The 18,909-nt window shown below is 39.5% G+C and overlaps 1 long non-coding RNA gene across 1 annotated transcript in view; it reads right to left on the minus strand.

Moving 5' to 3' along the window:
- Positions 1 to 506: 506 nt before the first annotated feature.
- LOC112679114 (uncharacterized) overlaps positions 507 to 18,909 on the minus strand; it is a 52,114-nt gene continuing 33,711 nt past the window's right edge. Inside the window, exons 3-6 of the long non-coding RNA XR_004816328.2 lie at positions 3,145 to 3,167; positions 2,402 to 2,439; positions 2,147 to 2,240; positions 507 to 956 (exon numbers count right to left, since the gene is read on the minus strand). This is a non-coding gene — a long non-coding RNA (uncharacterized LOC112679114). The remainder of the gene's footprint in view (positions 957 to 2,146; positions 2,241 to 2,401; positions 2,440 to 3,144; positions 3,168 to 18,909) is intronic.

The following is an 18,909-nucleotide window of genomic DNA, read 5'->3' on the forward strand; positions in this document are numbered from 1 at the left end:
AGGATAAACTAAAAGAGGCTAAATAAACATCAGCAGACTGAATGGATGGCCTACTGCAATTCTGTGCCTACCGAGGTATCTAGCAACAATACAAGCTCTGAGAATAAAAAGTGAATCACCGAGTATTACTTCACGGAAGATTATAATAAATTCGCTGTGGTGTGTCCTTGCAGTTATTTTATGACAGTAAGAATCACATTGTACAAATATACTGTGGAAAATCAGCGTCTTCTTTAGTATTTTAGAGGGACACTTGATTTGAAGACATGAGGTGAGTTCACCTAAATAGAAAAGTTGGCCCTGTATCAAATGGATGAGAATCTGAGGGGCTAACCTTTCAGTATTTCTGTTCAACATGTCCCTACAAGATGTAGGATTTTATTTAAGAGAGCCCCAATGGCTCCTAATTTTGGTCAGGTCCTTTGCAGTGGAGGTACCTGATTACATTTCGGAGAAGAAAGGGCAAAAATTCAAGCTTGTTTGAAATAAACACTTTTACTTTCTTTTTCTTTTAAATATTTTATTTACTTGTTAATGAGAGACACCAAGAGAGAGGCAGAGACATAGGCAGAGGGAGAGGCAGGCTCCCTCTGGGGAGCCTGATATGGGACTCAATCCCAGGATCCCAAGATCACAACCTGAGCCAAAGGCAGATGCTCAACTGCTGAGCCACCCAGGTGCCCCTTTACTTTCTCACCTAAAGGGTTATGTCCCTCTCCAACCTCAATACAAATAAAGAAAGAAATAAAAGAGTTTTTTGAACATCCAAGTCAGTGTCTTTGAGGCACACACAACCTCTCAACTCTGTTTTCTTCTACAAGAGACTTCTAACATTTTGCCAAGGTGAGAGCATCAGAAATACCGTAGCCACAGAGTTAAATTTTCCATAAAGAGTTGTTGGTCTCTTAGATTTTCTTCTTGTTGTAGTTCATTGTCTATCCAATCTCCATGTAACCCTATTTAAAAACAAAACAAACAAATAGAAACATAGCCACCTACCCTGGTTACCCAGAAACTTTAAATTTGGAGAAAGGTACCAGAAAAGTTTTCAATTATTACATTCAGTATGCCTTTGGCTGCTTAAAAATGGAATCTGTCACACGAATACATGGCACCACAATGGTGTCTTTGGTTAAGGAGTCAGACCACCAGACTAGACAGCTGCTCATGTGGACAAATGGAAGACAGCCTTCTTGTTCTTGTGTCAGAAACAGGATCCCAGAGAGGAGCAGCCATCCTGAAAGGATCTCTCAGAGGTGGCACTGGCTACTCTGGAGAAAGTGAAGAATGACTACCTCACTACAAGAAGGCGGTGTTTGTCCCTTGTGTCTGGGATTTATAAGCTAAGAACTGTGTGGCCTAATTCTAAAGAGATAGCTCCAAAACCGAATGCTTCTGTCTTATTTGCGAGACATCACTAAGTTCTTCTAAGTCAAATTTTCCCAGCCAAGTCTTCCTTCAAAAATGTCCCTTAAAAGAAGGAATATATGAAAATCAACTGTATTTATATATGTACTCGAAGCAAAAAACCAGAAAATCAAATTTAAAATAACATTTAAAATAACATTAAAACTCAAAATACTTAGGAATATATTTAACAAAAGATGTGCAAGACCACTATATTGGAAATTATAAAATATTGCTGAGTGAAACTAAAAAGGGCCTAAATAAATGAAGAGATATAACATAGTTGCTATGAACTGAACTGTCTCCTCCCCAAATTCACATGCTGAAGCCCTAATGTGCAATGTGACTCTATTTGGAAATTGGGCCTGTAGGAGGTAATTAAAGTTAAATGAGGTCATAAGGGTGGGGCCCTAATCTGATTGGGTTGGTGCCTCAAAAGAGAAGTAGGAGATACCAGAATTCTCTCTCTCTCTGCCATTTGACGACATGGCCACAATAGCTGTAGGCAAGCAAGGAAGGTAGACTTCAACCAAAACCTTGATCTGGGACTTCCCTGCTTCCAGAGCTGTGAGAAAATATATTTCTATTGTTTAAGCCACCCAGTCTATGGTATTTTGTTACAGCAGCTCGAGCTAAGAAAATAGTCTTGGATTTCAAAATTCAGTGTTACAATTAACGCTAACAATGTTAATATATTGAATATTAATATTATTAAGATGTCAATTCTTCCCAAACTCACCTAGAGATTCAATGAAATCATGGTCAAATAAGTTTTCATTGGCTTTTTTCCAGAAATTGACAAGTTGATTCTAAAATTTCCCTGATGATAGAACCTAGAAAAGACAAATCCCGAAAAAGAGAGGCAAAGTCAAAGGACAACCCTTGTCTCCAGATTTAAAGATTTTCTCTAAAACCAGCAATCAAGACAGTGTGCTATTGATGAAAGGAGGTCAATGCAACAGAATAGAGGGCCCAGAAATAGGCCTACACATACCTAGTCAATTGGGTTTTGACAATGATGCTAGGGCAGTTCTGTGGGAAAAGAAAGCGTTTTTAAAAACTGGTGCTGGAACACGTGGATAGCCACATAAAACAGAATGAACATAGACCACTACTTCACACCACAAACAAACAGTAATATGATATAGATCATAGATCTAACCATGAAGACTAATACTATAAATTTTCTGGAAGAAAATGACATTCATATCCAGAAAATAATTTTCCAAGAGGACACAAAAAGCACTAATCACCAAAGAAAAAAATTATAAGTAAAACTTCATCAAAAATAAAAATGTCTCCTCATTATGAGCATTACAAAAATTATCCTTTCAGTATTTTCTATTTGCCCCATTCTAGCTGTGCGTGTGTGTGTGTGTGTGTGTGTATAGCAAAGGATATGTATGCAGCATATATAAAGAATTCTTACAACTCAGTAATAAGACACATCATTCAATTTAAAAAAAGAGAAAGGACTCGAACAGACACATCACAAAATTTCAGTAAGACCTGAAAAAGTGTTCAACATCACTCACTAATTGTCAAAGAAGTGCAAATTAAGTCTTGGTGAGGTTTCTCTTCACATCCACTACCGTGGCTACAATTAAAAAGACTGATAACACTAAATTGGTAAGAACGTGGTATAACTGGAATTCTCATATATTGCTGGTGACAGTATAAAATGGTACAATAATTTTGGGAAAATTAGAGTTCTTATAAAGTTAAACATATACCCACCTGCCAATCCCATTCTTTGAGATCTACAAGGAGGAATAAGAGCATTAAGTTTGCAAGAAGTCTGTACATGAATGTTTACAGCTGCTTTATTCATAATAACTGAAAACTGTAAACAACCCACATGTCATCACCTAGGAGAATAGATAGAGCAATCGTAGTATATTTATACATTATAATAGTATGCAAGTAATTAAAAGGAAGAAACTACTGAAACACAGTAATGTGGATGAATCACATAACCCTTATGTTGATGCACAGCAAGACACAAATGAATACCTACTATGTAGTTCCATTTATATGAAGTGCAGGAATAGACCAAACTAATCTATGATATTAAAAGTCAGAACAGTGGTTGCTTATAGAGATGAGGATTGATTGGAAGAAAACACAAGGGAAATTTCTGGAGTGTTGAAAGTGCTCTATTTCTTGATAAGGATGTTTTGTAGCATGTGTATATATATTTGTCAGAATTTATAGAATTGTACACTTAAGATCTGTGAATTCCAATGCACGTATATTTTATCTCAAAAGAAATGTAAAAAAGAAAAATAGTGAAGGAGAAGTACACTAGAGGAGATCTGAGCTGCTCCAAATTTTGCGAAATACCTAATTCTGCCCTCCAAATGTTCTCTAAGCTCACTAAATATTCCTTCTCTACCACTCCCTCCCCATCTCAGGGGTTTATCTAGTCTCCAAAAGGAGAACCAAGCTATGAAATGTTAAAGTTACAGAGGAAAAACACCAAGACCAGGCAGGAAGAGTGGAAACATTTTATTCTATCATCGCAAATATTTAACACTTTTTAGAATTAAGTGTATCTCTTATCGAGTGATGATGACTAATTATAATGATGATAAGTCATTAATATTTGTATAGTGATTTATAATTGACAGAGTGTTTAGTATGTGAGAGAAGGTATGCCTTGGTGCTACTTTAAAATCTACAGCTTCCATTTGTTTGTTTACTTTTCTAAGTGTTGTAGCCTCCTTGGAGTATTCATATTTCCAGCTAATGAATGAACATCAGAGAATGATTTGTTTATCCATATACCTGTACCCAAGAATCCAAAGAATCACTTCCATCTCCACTTTTACAATCACAAAAAATCAATTCTGCTTTATTCCTTGGGTTCTAAAACTTTAGGATCCAGTGAGTTGGAGTCATACTGGATGATTCAGTACTTTAGGCTCCTATTTGTTACTCATTTATTCACCATACAATTATGTAAGTACTAAGTACTGTGTGCTGGGCGTTTTCTCAATATTGGAGTTTCATTGTAAATAAATCCAGAGTCTTTGCTCTCAAGGACTATCCTGTAGCAGAAATTTAAATAATACAATACAAGTGTAAATAAAGACATTTCAAAATGTTACGAGAGTACAAGTGAAGGAGGTCTAACTGTGTAAGGTCCCTACCCTAAATCTCTTTGGAATGAAGTAAGGTGTACATGAACAAAGAAAATCATGCAGAGTGGGATAGAGCTCCATAGAAAGCATCAGAGGTGTTACACCCAAGGCATTCATGAAGAAAAGCATGATTTAGCCTGGGGAAGATGTATGTAAGATGGAAAGGAGATTAGGGTGAAAAAAAAACTATAGGCAGAAGAAGGAACATAAGCAAAGACAGAAGCCTAAAGGACTAGGTGTGGTCCTTTCTCCAAGTGTACTGGGTGAACAGAGGCACGGTGCTCTGGGTAAGAGAGGATAAGCCCAGAAAAGGAACAGGATCGAATCACAATGGACTTGGTATGCTAGGCAAAGAGCCTGGAAGTTGTTTTGTAGGCTAAGAGGAACAGTTACCACTTTAAAAAAAGACACTGACAGGGTGCCTGGGTGACCTAGTGGTTGAGTGTCTGTCTGCCTTTGGCTCAAGTCATGATCCCAGAGTCCTGGGATTGAGTTCCTCATTGGGCTCACTGCCGGGAGCCTGCTTCTCCCTCTGTCTATGTCTCTGCCTCTCTCTCTCTCTCTCTCTCTCTCTCTGTCTCTCTGAATGGATAAATAAAATCTTTTTTTAAAAAATAAAATAAAAAAAAATTAAAATGACACTGATGTGATCAGGTAAGAACTCTAAACTATGCCACTGGCCTCAGTGGATAGTAGGGGTTCTCAGCCAAGGTCTATCTGCACAGGGCATGAGGTGCATCCAAAAGCGATTTTGTGTTCATGGCAGTAAAAGTGCTGCAGTTTTGAATGACATACTACTTTTATGTGTATTAAAATAAAGATTATCACTCACTCACCTGTGTCTCCTTCATTCACTTTAAAACACTATACTGCATCTTCCTTGTGTCTCTCTCCACCCTTCTCCCCTCCTGTGGACCATGAACCATATTCATGTGCTCCCTTGCTTTCTGGGTTAGGACAATAGGGGCAAGAGCAGGAAATTGGAGGGCAAGATGATAAATCTGGATTTTTTTTTCCTTCCCTGCTAAGGTGGTGCCCTGGGGAGGCTGGCTGTGCCCCTCTACTGAAGGTCACAGCTCCTGTCAGGTGGTACTCTCACATAGCTTTTTTTCCACATCCCAGCAAGTGTTCCAGTAACTGTCTCCTCCTTTACCTACTCGGCCAGCAGGTCTGAGTCCTCCCAGCTCTTACCAGCCCGAGATCCCACATGATCTTTTGTTCCTTTTCCTCAACTTTATCCATGCCTTCATAAATAGTGCCTTTTAAAAAAAAGATTTTATTTATTTATTCATGAAAGACACACAGAGAGAGAGAGAGAGAGAGAGAGAGAGAAAGAGAGGCAGAGACACAGGCAGAGGGAGAAGCAGGCTCCATGCAGGGAGCCCGATGTGGGACTCGATCCCGCGACTCCAGGATCACGCCCTGGGCCAAAGGCAGGCACTAAATCACTGAGTCACCCAGGGATCCCCCCAAATAGCGCCTTTATCAAGTCTTAATGTACCTGGTTTAAGTATGCCTTCTTTTTCTGCAGGGATGCTGACTGATATGCATACTCTTCTCTCACACTTGCTATGAAGCAGGAACTCTTCTTGGCCCTGACAAACAGCAGCAAAGATGACAAAGCCCCTCATGTTTTGAAGCTTAAAGTGAGGGAAAGTTTCAATAATAAATAAATTAATACATATAATATAATACTTCGAAGTTTATGTGCTGGAGAAGAAAAGGGTAAAAGGATTAAACAGCTATGAACTACAGGGGCTGGATTAGGGGGCTGGCTCTGGGATCCTGGTTTGAATAAAGACCTGAGTCAAGCTCATGTTGTTTTTCCCACTAATTTTAAGCTCATCCACATTCCTGATACGATTTCTTGATTGGGAGTGGAAAATAAAGAGAGAGGAACAGAGCCAAGACATATTTAGGAAGAAGATCCACCAGAGCCTGATGACCCACTTTTGTTAGAAGTTGGTTCTTCATCAGGATTGTGGGATGGTGGCATTCCTAGGTAGGAAGCAAATGAAAAAGTTGATTTGGTAGAGAAGAGAAGTTCATTTTGGGATATAACTGAGGTTGAGTTGCCTATTTGATATTCCAATGAATATATTCATTTATCAGTTGAAACTACAGATGTGGTGCTGAGAGCAGGAGTCTGGGCTGAGGGTATGAACACACATTCATCTTCAGCAATGAGCAGTAGCTGACTCTTTGGGAAGAAAGAAGATTGTACAAGGAGAGAGCTTAAACGAGAAATGCGCCAAAACCAAATTGACATTTAAGTGTGTGAAGAAGAAGGATGAACCACTAAAAGAGAGTAAGGAAGAATGATAGGAGGAGGAGGAAGAGAAAGAGGAGAGAAGAGTCCCTGGAAATACAAGAAACTTCAAGGGTGTCAAGGTTGTCTGGAAATCAGGTAAGGTAAGGATTACATGGAGTCCACTGGATTGAGCTCTGGTTGCATCAACCAGAGCAATTGCAATAGCATAGGAACAGAAGCTCGGTTAGTTTGTGTAACTTATTTTTATTTATTTGGCTTTTGTGAGGTTTTTTTCTAACTTAAATTCAATTAACATACGGTGTATTATTAGTTTCAGCGGTAGAGTTCAATGACTCATCAGTCTTATATAATATCCAGTGTTCGTTACATCACGCGCCCTCCTTAATGTCCATCACCCAGTTCCCCATCCCCCCACCCCTCACCCCTTCAGCAACCCTCAGTTTGTTTCCTAGGATTAAGAGTTCCTTATGGTTTCTCTCCCTCTCTGATTTTGTCTTGTGTTGTTTTTCTCTCCCTTCCCCTATGCTCTTTTGTTTTGTTTCTTAAATCCCATGTGTGATTTAAAGAGTCATGGCTTTGGAGTCAGAGACCTGGGTTTGAGTTTCTATTCTTTTTCTCCTCTGGGTTTGCGACTTTAGCAAATCACTTAGTCCCTCAGAGTCTAAATTCTTTCCTCAGGTGAAAACAGAAATAAGACCTTTCCCTGCCCACCCATGTGTTTTTTTGAGTCAAATGAAGTAGGCCAGTAAAAATACATTGTCAACTACAAATTGTGTCATGTAAGGTGAGGTATTGCTGAACTAATAACAGAGGTGGCTCACTTTATGCAAACGAGCGATTTCCCAAAAAGTTGCACAAATCAAATAGTAGTCAATGTTTTAAATTAGTTTGCTACTTAAAAACACCTACAGTGAATGTTCTGGAAAAGGTCAAGTCTTTCTTAATGTGAACAGTCATTCTGCTATCTTCCTTCCTTCCTTATTTCCTTCTGTCCTTCCTTCCTTCCTTCCTTCCTTCCTTCCTTCCTTCCTTCCTTCTTTCCTTCCTTCCTTCCTTCTTTCCTTCCTTCCTCTGTGTCTACCTTTTTTTCCTCATTTTACCTATATTGTTTCTTTAAATCATGACAACATTTCTTAAGAAATGAAGGATACAAATAAAATAAAGATTAGTGCCTCTTAGAAAAGAAACTGTAATAAATTGGGATGGGATGGGACCAAGACCATACCTAGGGAGGCAGACTTGAAAAGAGACCATACCTCTGAGGAGGAAGAGAGACAAACTGTGCTTCAAAGAGCCATGCCTACCAATGCCACAACTGCACAAAGGGCCAGCAGCCTTTTAAGCCAAAGGGCCATCTACTGGCTAAGAAACACTCATAGGCATCCATAGGGGACCCAAAACATCAGGGAAAAAGCATAGAGATAGTTGGGGGGGGGGGGGTGGATCTGAAAAAGAAAATCAGGTAATAGAAACATAAAAGGGAAAGAGGAAGGAAGGTGAGAAGAGAGAAAGAGTGAAGAAAAATCAGAGAATAACATTAGAGAAAGAGACCATAAACTTCAGGGGTCAAACTTGGATAGTCAAGTCCACCAAGCTTGGGGCCCTTTGACCTTGAACCCGTTCCTCAGCCCATCCTGAGCTCCTTGCTTCCCCGGTTGATGCAGACAGCCACACACACCACCTGGACGTCTTTGCCACCCAGGTGTGACTGTGTGGCCTGCACAGGTGGACCCAGAAGAGAGCAGTCTCCGGGAAGCAGCCCCGTGGGCCTGATGCCTCGCTAGGGCCCAGGCTCTCGGGGTATGAGCTCCGCTCTTGGTGTGAACTCACTTAACTATCCCCTGTGCATTTTTGGCTAGTCTTTTCTTCTACCTTTACTAGAAATTAGTAACTCTCTCCATCGCATCTGGTTTAGAGATTCCGGATGCTCTGTGCGCTGGAAACTACAGCCATAAACCGCTAAAAATTACCACATTATTTATTCAGAGCCATCAGCTTCCCTGCCTCCGATGACCCCATATTATCACACTCTGAAATTAGAAACCCTGCATTTGCAATTTGACTGTGTTGGATCTAGGTTTTCACAACATGTAGTTTGCACAGTAATAATACTTATAGATCTTTCATTTTTCTACAGAAATTAATTGCTTAAACCACAATGATTTATAGTCACACTGAACATGATTATTAATTTTCCTGATGATTATACCTGTGGGCGGCAACAAATCTACTTGTGATAGACCTGGCTTTGAATTGCTGCTAAAACTAAAATGTCCATAAGGTAATAACAACTAATTTTTACCTTAATCAACTTACACTTAAAAGAATTTAATATAGGGCACTTGTGCCTTGTGGGGAAACTTGTTTGAAATATAAGGTGCTGAGTTATTTATGAGAATAATTATATATTTGTTACTCTAGTTTGTACTGGGAAATCAGGATCTGAAATGAGTCTGAGATACATTAAAAATATAATGAACTCAGCGGAATTGTACACACTAAAGAACTTTTGCACTAAGGTAAATATATAACCTGGCATAGCTACTCTGGTTATGGAAAAAAAAAAAAAAAAGATTATTAAAGCTCACTAAACCGTGCTGCTTTTTTTTTTCTTTCCTTATCCTGCTAGTGCCTCGAAGTGCTATCATTGTTAACAAGAAAGGTAAGGCATTGATACCTAAGAGAACAATCTCGTCCTTCCTTCCTCATCACTCACTCTAAAATTATTTTCAAAAGGCCTTGCTCATATATTCCAATCAGTGCAGGTCCCTATCAATCATTCATGATGCAGGAAGAGAACGTTGGTCTGGGGAAACTGAACCCGGACGGTGCAGTTTTGGGTCTCACAAGCACTGCCCCCTTCATTTCATGGTACCGGGTGGTTCATTCACTTCGGTAGATTTGTTTGTCTGTATTGGGATACAAGTTACCAAAAAGATAAGGCTCTGATTATTGGTTGATATGCATACCTTCTATAATTCTGTATGTTCATATCCCAGAAATATTTAAGGCTTTTTTCCTGATTGGTGGCATTATGCAGTTATGCAAATAATCTGTTATATCTAGGCACATTATGCCGTTATGTAAATGATCTATTTCATTTATATTTCCCACAGAGTAATGGGGTAGGGAAGAAATACTCTCCCGCATTTCCCCTGGTTTTTAATGAGTTGTTCAGACATATTCAGCTGGTGATCAGTCTTGGGATTTCTGGGCGGTGTGTGATTTAGCCTTTCTGACCACCGTGACCTGCCTCTAACTTTCCTATTCAATTCGGAAAATTTTTATTGAGTGCTTATTGTGTGCAAGATGTTTGTGTAGATGGGGTTGACCCAAAGGCCCTCGGGGGGAATCTGAGAGGGATGCTATTTACATTGTGATCTTCCCTCCCTGACCATCTGGACACATGATGAAGGTTGGTTTGGCTCCATCCGTTTTAGAACTTCTTAGCCATATGAGAAAAGACTTTTAAAATTCAGAAAAAAAATTTTAAATTAAAAAGGGGAAAATTTAGAATGGCCAATTGTATGTTATACAATAAAATATACAGAGTAAGCGAAATAATTTAATTATAGATATGGCTGTAGACAACAGGCTACAATTAAGATACAAATCTAACCACACTAAGGACCTGGGATGAACTAAAGTTCCCTTGCATTTGGAAGTGAGTTAAACCTATGCTTAGTTGCCTAACATCTCACTTCTGGTCTCTTGCACTATCACACATGTTTGCCTACTGTTCAACAGGGATTTAAACTAGAGCCATCATTTTCTTTCATCAAGACTGAAATACTAATGATAGAGAATATTCAGCCTCTCTGTCAGCAACTGCTCTGCAGTCATTGCTGCATTTTGACAGAAACTTACTGAGCACCTACTATCCTGGTCAGGGCACCTGCCTTCACCTGGAGAAAGAATAATCCCAGAACACACGTGCAAATTGTGCCAGCAGCTAGGAAAGAGAGGCACTGAGGCTGTAAAGTGTCCCTGTCTGGTAGGTGAGAGAAGGTTCAGACTTTTAGGTCCTAAGTCTTTTGCAACCACATTTAGCTATAACAGTATAATTTGATTAGCTACTGCACCTGTCCGTGCGAAGACTGGCTTGTATTTCTCAGGATGGACAATCTATAAAGTCCTTCTGTTTCTTCCCTCCATGGTAGTCGTAGTGAACAGGATTTAAAAGGAAAAAAAAAAATGACCTCTTCTGGATGTGAGTGCAAATAGAACAATTTCTCATGTGAGTACTCCACCAAAAATCTTTCTCCGGTGCTTAAAAAAAATAACTAGTTTCTTCCTGTGTCATATTATCTTTGTTGTTTAACGACTTCACGATCAATTTTCTGCCTGTTGAATCAGTACTAAGTACTCAATTGGACATGTTTTTCAAATCCTCTTGTGAGTGGAGGAATTTGAAGAGGAAGATAAACAAAAAATAAGAACAATTCTTAAAACTCTCATGAGTCTGCACATTCTCAATAGAATACATTGGTCATTAAGGGTTTCTTTTTTTTTTTTCAAGATTTATTTATTTATTCATGAGAGAGAGAGGCAGAGACACAGGCAGAGGGAAAAGCAGGCTCCTTGCAAGGAGCCCAGTGTGGGACTTGATCCTGAATCCTGGGATCACACCGTGAGCTGAAAGCAGATGCTCAACCACTGAGCCACCAGGTGTCCCCCATTAAGAATTTCTGATTATAATTCAATTCAGTAACATTTGCTATGTATAATAATCATCTTATTTTTCCCAGCTATTCACTCCTGTTTCCCTGCAAGAATATTCTACTTGTGATCTTTGTTATGAGACTTACAACATTTTCCTGGGGACCCACCTTGTGTCAGGTTTAGACATGTGACTTGCTTTGGCCAACGAAATGAGAGGGAATGTCAGGTGTACCTGGTCTGAGTAGAGACAACCGATAGAAGGAAGGAATACAACACCAAAAGGAAAAGACTCAGGGAGGGAGGGAACGAAGAAGAAGCAGATGAAAGGAGTGTAGGAAAAGGTATCACTGAAGATGAAGAGTGAGGAGGTTGCGGCAGGGAAGCTGGGAGAAAGGGGTAGAGACAAAAGCAGTACATCAAAAGCACTCTGCAAACATCAACAAAAAATAAAGCTAATGGCAAAAAAAAAAAGGTAGATTATTTAAAAATGAAAAACTTTGAGAATTCAAAATGAAATGGAGTAACAGAGGATGTCAAATGAATTTTGAAAATGTATCATAAATATGAAAACAAGAAGAAATGTCAGAGGAGTTAAGGCCGTAGATGAATACAATGACAATGGGACAAAATGGAACTGGGGGTGGAAAGAGAAAGGGTGTAAAGCAGTCCATTACTTAACACAGATGCACCAGAGGACATGTTAGTGAATGAAGAGTTAAGAGTAGGAAACTAGAAAAGCATTGATTTTTTTTTTTTTTGGTTTACTATTATCATTACATTTTGTCTTTTTAACTTTTTATTATTGTAAATGGATTGTACCAACAGTACCGGTATTGAATATTGTACATCATTCTCTAGGTGATATTACATATATAAATCTGGAATGGTATTGGATGAAAATGCACCCAAAAGGGAAAGCACACATAAAAGTCAAAGATAAACTATTACTTGACAATGTGCACCAAAAAAAAAAAAAAAAAGAAAAGAAAAAAAAAAAAAGATCATCCATTCCAGATTGTATACCCTTAGCTCTGTAATGCCAACTTTAATTTATGTTTGCCTTTCTCGTACATTTTCAGATGTGTGAAGTGGAATCACAAACTAATATTTGCTTTGGTGTTTATTAGCAGGAAAATCATCTCTCTTTGTGGACAAGTCAGGGAAGGTGATGGAATCTCACCACCGCACGCTTTGACAGGCAGAGGTGGTCTGTCCCACAGACAGGCCAGTTCCTTCAGACACCTCCATGTGGCCTGCTCCCCTACATCGCCTGAAGAGGTAAGCTTCTTGCTTGCACATTATTTCTTCTAGTAGGTTTTTCACACACTTTTGTCTCAGGGAATTAAGTCCTTTCCTTTGGGACTAAATCTCGTGTTAACTAAGGAGAGGATTGAGGCATCAGTACCCTTCATGCAAGAAAGAAAAATAAGATTCTCTCACTGTATTTATGCTTGGTCTTTGCCTGGCCAGGCTGAAGTTTGCTGTCTTCAAAAGTAGGAAGTCTTTTGCAGTATAGGCTGCTTGCCAGATTGGGTCTGGGCCTCATGGGCTTGAGATTTACTGTTTTTAATCTTTTTACTGATGGGCATTCTAAATACCTGTTTCATGCAATGTTTAATTTCAGCACAGCAGGTATTAGTGTTTCCAAAAATGGGAATAAGCCGCCTGTTTCCTTGAATGATGAAATGCCTCAAACACTGCTAGGTTTTCACATCATCTAGCCCTTTATCCCCTTAACAGCCAGTGCCTGTTGCTTTAAAAATGAAACTTTTTTGGATTCCCATGACCGTTTCTAAGATAATTTTCCATAGTCCATCTTGCCCACTAAGAATGTAAAACTTCACATCTGTATTCATTTGGACACCTTTTGAACTGAGATTAACACACAGAAGAAAGGTTGGCGGCTGCCTCCCTTTGACAAGATGGCAGCCGAAGGACATCAAAGACCAACAGTCTCTCCACATTTTTCCGAGCAGATGTTGATGACACAAAGAGAAATTATCTTCAAGATGCCAGCAATTCCACTGACAATGTCTTTGTTAATATTTTCACAATCTGGGCAGCCCTGGTGGCTCAGCGGTTTAGCGCCACCTTCAGCCCAGGGCGTGATCCTGGAGACCTGGGATCGAGTCTCAGGTTGGGCTTCCTGCATGGAGTCTGCTTCTCCCTCTGCCTGTGTCTCTGCCTCTCTCTCTGTCTCTGTGTCCCTCATAAATAAATAAATAAAATCTTAAAAAATATATTTTCACAATCTAAAGAAACGTTCAATCTTCAGTGCTCAATGAAGAATTTCCCTCAATGAGATGTGACTCATGCAGCTCTCACAAATGGTAGACGAATGTGCTCCATCCAGTGTTTCAAAGGGAAGCCACTTGCCTTTTTAATTGCTCCAAGAAGGCAGGCCAAAGGAATCGACCACACGGCTACAGCAACTTACCAAGCACACCCACATCTCACACAAACGCAAACGTGTGCATACACACTCTGCAAAGGAAAGGGGGGAAAAGTAGACATTTTCATATGGGTAAAGGGTAAGTCAACCAGGCATTTGAGAGTGAGAGTGTTCCTCATGTTACCAGAGAAACGATGTCAGTCAATGAGTACGCGCGCCTAACTGGTGTGGTGTGAATTGCTTTCCACATGAGCTGTGCGATTCTCTATGATCAATGCTCTTCAATAACATATCTCCAGGTCTTACCCTTTTCTATTTCTTCCCCAGAGTCCCCTCTTACCTCTTCCCATCAAGTCCATCTTGGTAAGCAATAAACACATAGATAAAATTAAAATTTTATAAAAGATTCTTTGAGAGGGAAAGCATACAACTGTGTGGGCTCAGCCCACCTCCAGAAGTAAAGAGGAAAAATTAAGGACAAAGGGCTCAGATAAAATGTCTTGTTCCTTTCAATCTGCTCTCCAGATCGCAACCAGGATGACTCCATAGATCAAAGCTGATGATAATATTGAGAAACTAAGATTGATAATGATATTGATATTGATAATGTTCATCAGAGCTGCCACTTATTGAGTACTTAGCAAGTGCCGGGCATCCTAGTAAATATTTTCTATACTTGCCTTCCTCTGATCATATTTGTTCCCTGTTGAAATGGCTTTCCTTTGCCCTCGGGATAAAGTCTAAACTTTAATAGCAGCATAGATAAGGCCTTGCTAAAGCTAATCTCTTTTAACCTTCCCGTCTCACGTCCCACTCCCTTAATGTTCTACATGCCAGCCTTCAAGGAGTTCTTTTGGTCCTTACACACCTTAGCCTCTTTTACTTCAGTACCAGTCCCACTTCGTTTGATGGCCTCAGTGTCCAGGTCACCTGCTATAGGGAGCTTCTCCTGACCTTCCACATCTCCGTGAGCTGTCCCTCCTGGTGCACAAAAGACCTATGCTCACTGCCACTGGTGCACCCATTCTGATGTACTATGATGTCCTGCCTCCATAGTCTCCATTAGACCATAAATTCTATATGAACAGAAGACAGAATACCAGACTTACAGATTGTTCCCAGTAAATATTTATAGAATCAATCAATGGATGAATAAATTCCTATCTCTATCGCATAAAGGGAGAGGAAGCAAACATGACTCTCTTTGTCTTGTAATATAATGCCACCTTCCCCAATATGGGAGTCTGGAATTCGGTGTCTCTGGTGTTCATGTCAGATGAAGTCTGTTCCTAGCCAGAGAACAGTGGGACATTTTCCTGTAGTCGAGCGCAGCATTCTCTAAAATGGGCTGTGCAGGATGATCTTTTGCTATGCAGGAAAAAGTGCTGAGATGCTCATTTATATTTATACTAAAAATAAGCTTTGCAGGGGCACATGGGTGGCTCCGTAGGTGAAGCATCTGACTCTTGATTTCAGCTCAGGTCATAATCTTGGGGTTGTGAGATCTAGCCTTGTGTTGGGCTCCTTGCTGAATATGGAGCCTGCTTTAAATTCTCTCTCTCCTCCTCCTGACCCTCTCTTCCACACTCACATGAGTGTGTGCACTCTCTGTCTCTCTCTACTTCTCTCTAAAAAATAAATACATATATACATAAAAAATCAGCTTTGCACATACTTCCATATGCATTGCCATATGAATCAAAATGCCCACCCGGATTTGTGTGTATATCAGACAGCCCCGAGTAGCATGCTGACCATGGGATTCAGAGGCAGGGAGTGACAACACACACAACATGCAATCACATGCAATCACCGTCCCGATAAAGTGGATTTATGGAATCTGTTATCTAACTTTAGTTACACTAACCTCACAAAGTAGTCACCTTATGTTTTAAAATTGCTGCAAAACCACAGATGGAAACTAATACAGATTGCAAAATCTGCTGATCAAAGCTGATACCGGTGATACAAGCAGGAGTGGACACACATACTCTTCCAAGCACATGCCCATCAACGGCCACATTACTAACTAAAATAAGGGCAATATAATTTTATATGACAAGTCAACCAAAAATAATAAAAAGAAATTTCAGACCAGCTACATTCATTATTATAAGTGATAAATTTTGCTCTGGGTGTTGTGCTTGAGATATTAACTGATGATACCAGCACACATATATAAGTTATAGACAAACAAGTAATAGATGTATATCCAAAGGGTTATTTGTTTTTTCTTTTTATTGAGGGCTGTCCAATAAAAAATTCTTGAAAAACATGGGTCCAGGGAGGAACAAATCCCTTCCTTCTTGCTCATTTCACCTTTCACTCTGTCTCCCTCCACTCTTTCAAAGCCTCAAGTCAGCTACTCCTTTAAAGGCCACTTTATGGCCTGTCCTAGCCTGTGATAACTACCCGGTTTCAATGTATCTCTCATCCAGGTCAACCCTCTACTATTGTAGAAGTCAAGCCACTGAATCAACAGCCAGCTGTGGCTTTTACGTTAAAACTGTAAGGTGCTGGAGAAATATCACCACTGGATATTCCCTTAATATCTTTGTTGGTGCAAAAATACACTAGCAACTCCTGAATACAATGAAATATAAGCCGTAGTCCCTGCCCTTGAAGAACTGGTTAAAAGAGAGAATGTGTAAACTGTGGAAAAATTGACTAGTGTCACTGGTGTCCAAATCTCCCTTCTTTCTCCTACTCTTAAGAGTGGTAAGCAGGACTCTTTCCAGGGTCTCACAACTGCGAGTAAGCATAGGCCCCGCAGCCTCAACCCCATATTTTCTACTCTTGATATTCATGAGTGCCATTGCAAGGGCTTTCACCTCATCACACAAAATGCTTTATGAAAATCCACAATGGCCCAAACTTTCAATACCTAATGATTTGGACTTTACTGGGTCTGGATTGAAACTGCAGGACTCATCAATATACAAGGTTTTGATGATTTTACTGGAAATCCTAGAAATGGAACAGTTGTCTTGAAGAACGAGGGCATTCTTTGAGAGTGGTCTCAGCGGAGATTTCTAAGATCCCGCTTAAAATTTGACATATTAATGATCTCCTATTCAACTCAACACATTCGCTACTATGAAAATGTTTAAAGGAATTCACTCACCATTGTCCTCGTTAGTTGGAAATGAGTGCTTATTGATCACCGGTATTGATCCTCTACTTTAGATAAAAACAATACTTTTCAAAGTACCCTCAAAAGAGTTTAAGGACTAAAGTAAAAATGTAACTTATGCTGGTTACCAGGTGATTGATCACAACTGATTTTGCTGCCACAGAACATAACTTACTGTGACACTGCTTATCTGGGCCCTGGAGTCGGCCCCCATCGAACTGTGTATTATGTATGAATGATTGATGTGGGTTTGAATATTTTGTTAGATTCAACTTTCAATCCATTTTACATAGCTGACTTACATAAAAGATGAGTCCTACCGAAAAGTTCTTTGGGAGGAATGTAACTATTATGAATTTAAGTGATCTCTGGTGATTTTTGTTCATCTGACAAAGTTAAATCCTGCTTTGTTTAAAATCAGGGGGCTGATGTCAAGCCGGGCTCCTTAGGGCAGTATTTTTCCAAGTAGAACATCTTTTTTGTCCATGTCAGAAACCAAAAAAAAAAAAAAAAAAAAAAAAAAAAAGAAAGAAAGAAAGAAAGAAAGAAAAAAAAATAAAAAGGATAAGAAACTAGCCAAAACCCCACGAAGGTCAGGGAAAGACGGGCCCGTCAGGTGTGTGTGTCTCTTGGGAACTGTAACATTTGAACTTTATATCCCTACCCACCGTAATTCAACCTTCTTTATTCATATCATTGTAGCTAACTGAAATATATATTTTTAACATTTGCAAGGGATTAGATTAAAGCCCACACAAATGGCAGTGGACACACAGCGATAGAATGCCTTCTCCGTCAGATTCTGGGATGTGCATTCATGATCTCTTTGTCCACAGAAGGACGGGGTTTGACGACGTGAAATGACAGCTGTTTTCATCCCAGCCATTCTCGTCCCCACAACAGTCCGTCATTAGAGATCATTACTGTATCACTATTGTTCACAAGGAAGAATACAGCCTCTGCCTTCGTCTGTCGGAGATATAATAAGTCTTATGGAACAAGAGTACCCTGAAGGGCCTTCGCTTCTAAAAATGATTAAACTTCATTCAAATCCCAGCCTGTAACCCACTTCTGGGCATAGCATCAAAGTCAGCTCCATAGGTGTGATCTGAGGCGGTATACTATTCCTGCTTCAGGTTTTGCACAAGACTGGTTTGCATGCATTATCCTCAAAGAACAGATTGCCTTTTACCAAAATCCTATGCATTTTGGCACTTGGTGAGTGTCTTAGATGGCATTAACTGTAAAACATTTCTTTTTACATAATTATGGCTTTGTTTTGAGTGTGTGCTAAGATGGTTGTAAAAGTTTTAAATGTGAAGGGCTTGGGGAATAAGAGGAAAAATCTTTGAACAAAAATGAAAGCCTGTTGTTAACAATTAAAGTTAAAATTTTTTTCCTGACAGTCTTTCAAAACTTCAGGAAAAAAAAAAAAAAAACACAACACGCCACGTGGTTATTTTAATAATTGTTCCCCAAATTACACCATTAGCAGAAATGTATAGAAAATACAAGTTGTGATGATTGCTAAACACCTGGAGAATTAGAGCTATTGTTTTCTGGGTATATTTATGTAGCGATGCGACCATCTTTGTCAATAACTGATAAAAATAAATGCAGAGAGACTTGGTGCTCGTTCTAATAATGAGAAACCCTTCTCGGCGCTCAGGAAAGGCCTTTGCCTCAGGCAGCACTCAGACGCCTGGATCCACCAACCTCGCCATGAATGTGTTAATTGACATGCTTGTATAAATTTTAGTAAAGCCATAATATTTTTGCATGGCAACTATTAAAAATATTTTTTTCTCTTAATTTCACCAGGGAGGCTGAGACTCTGAATTTTTCCCCCTTGCAGGAGGGAATAATTTAGATTTTCTTCCATCCCTGTCAGAAGTTGAAC

The sequence above is a fragment of the Canis lupus genome, chromosome 6 (genome assembly GCF_003254725.2).
Source record: "Canis lupus dingo isolate Sandy chromosome 6, ASM325472v2, whole genome shotgun sequence".
Classification (NCBI taxonomy): Eukaryota; Metazoa; Chordata; class Mammalia; order Carnivora; family Canidae; genus Canis; species Canis lupus.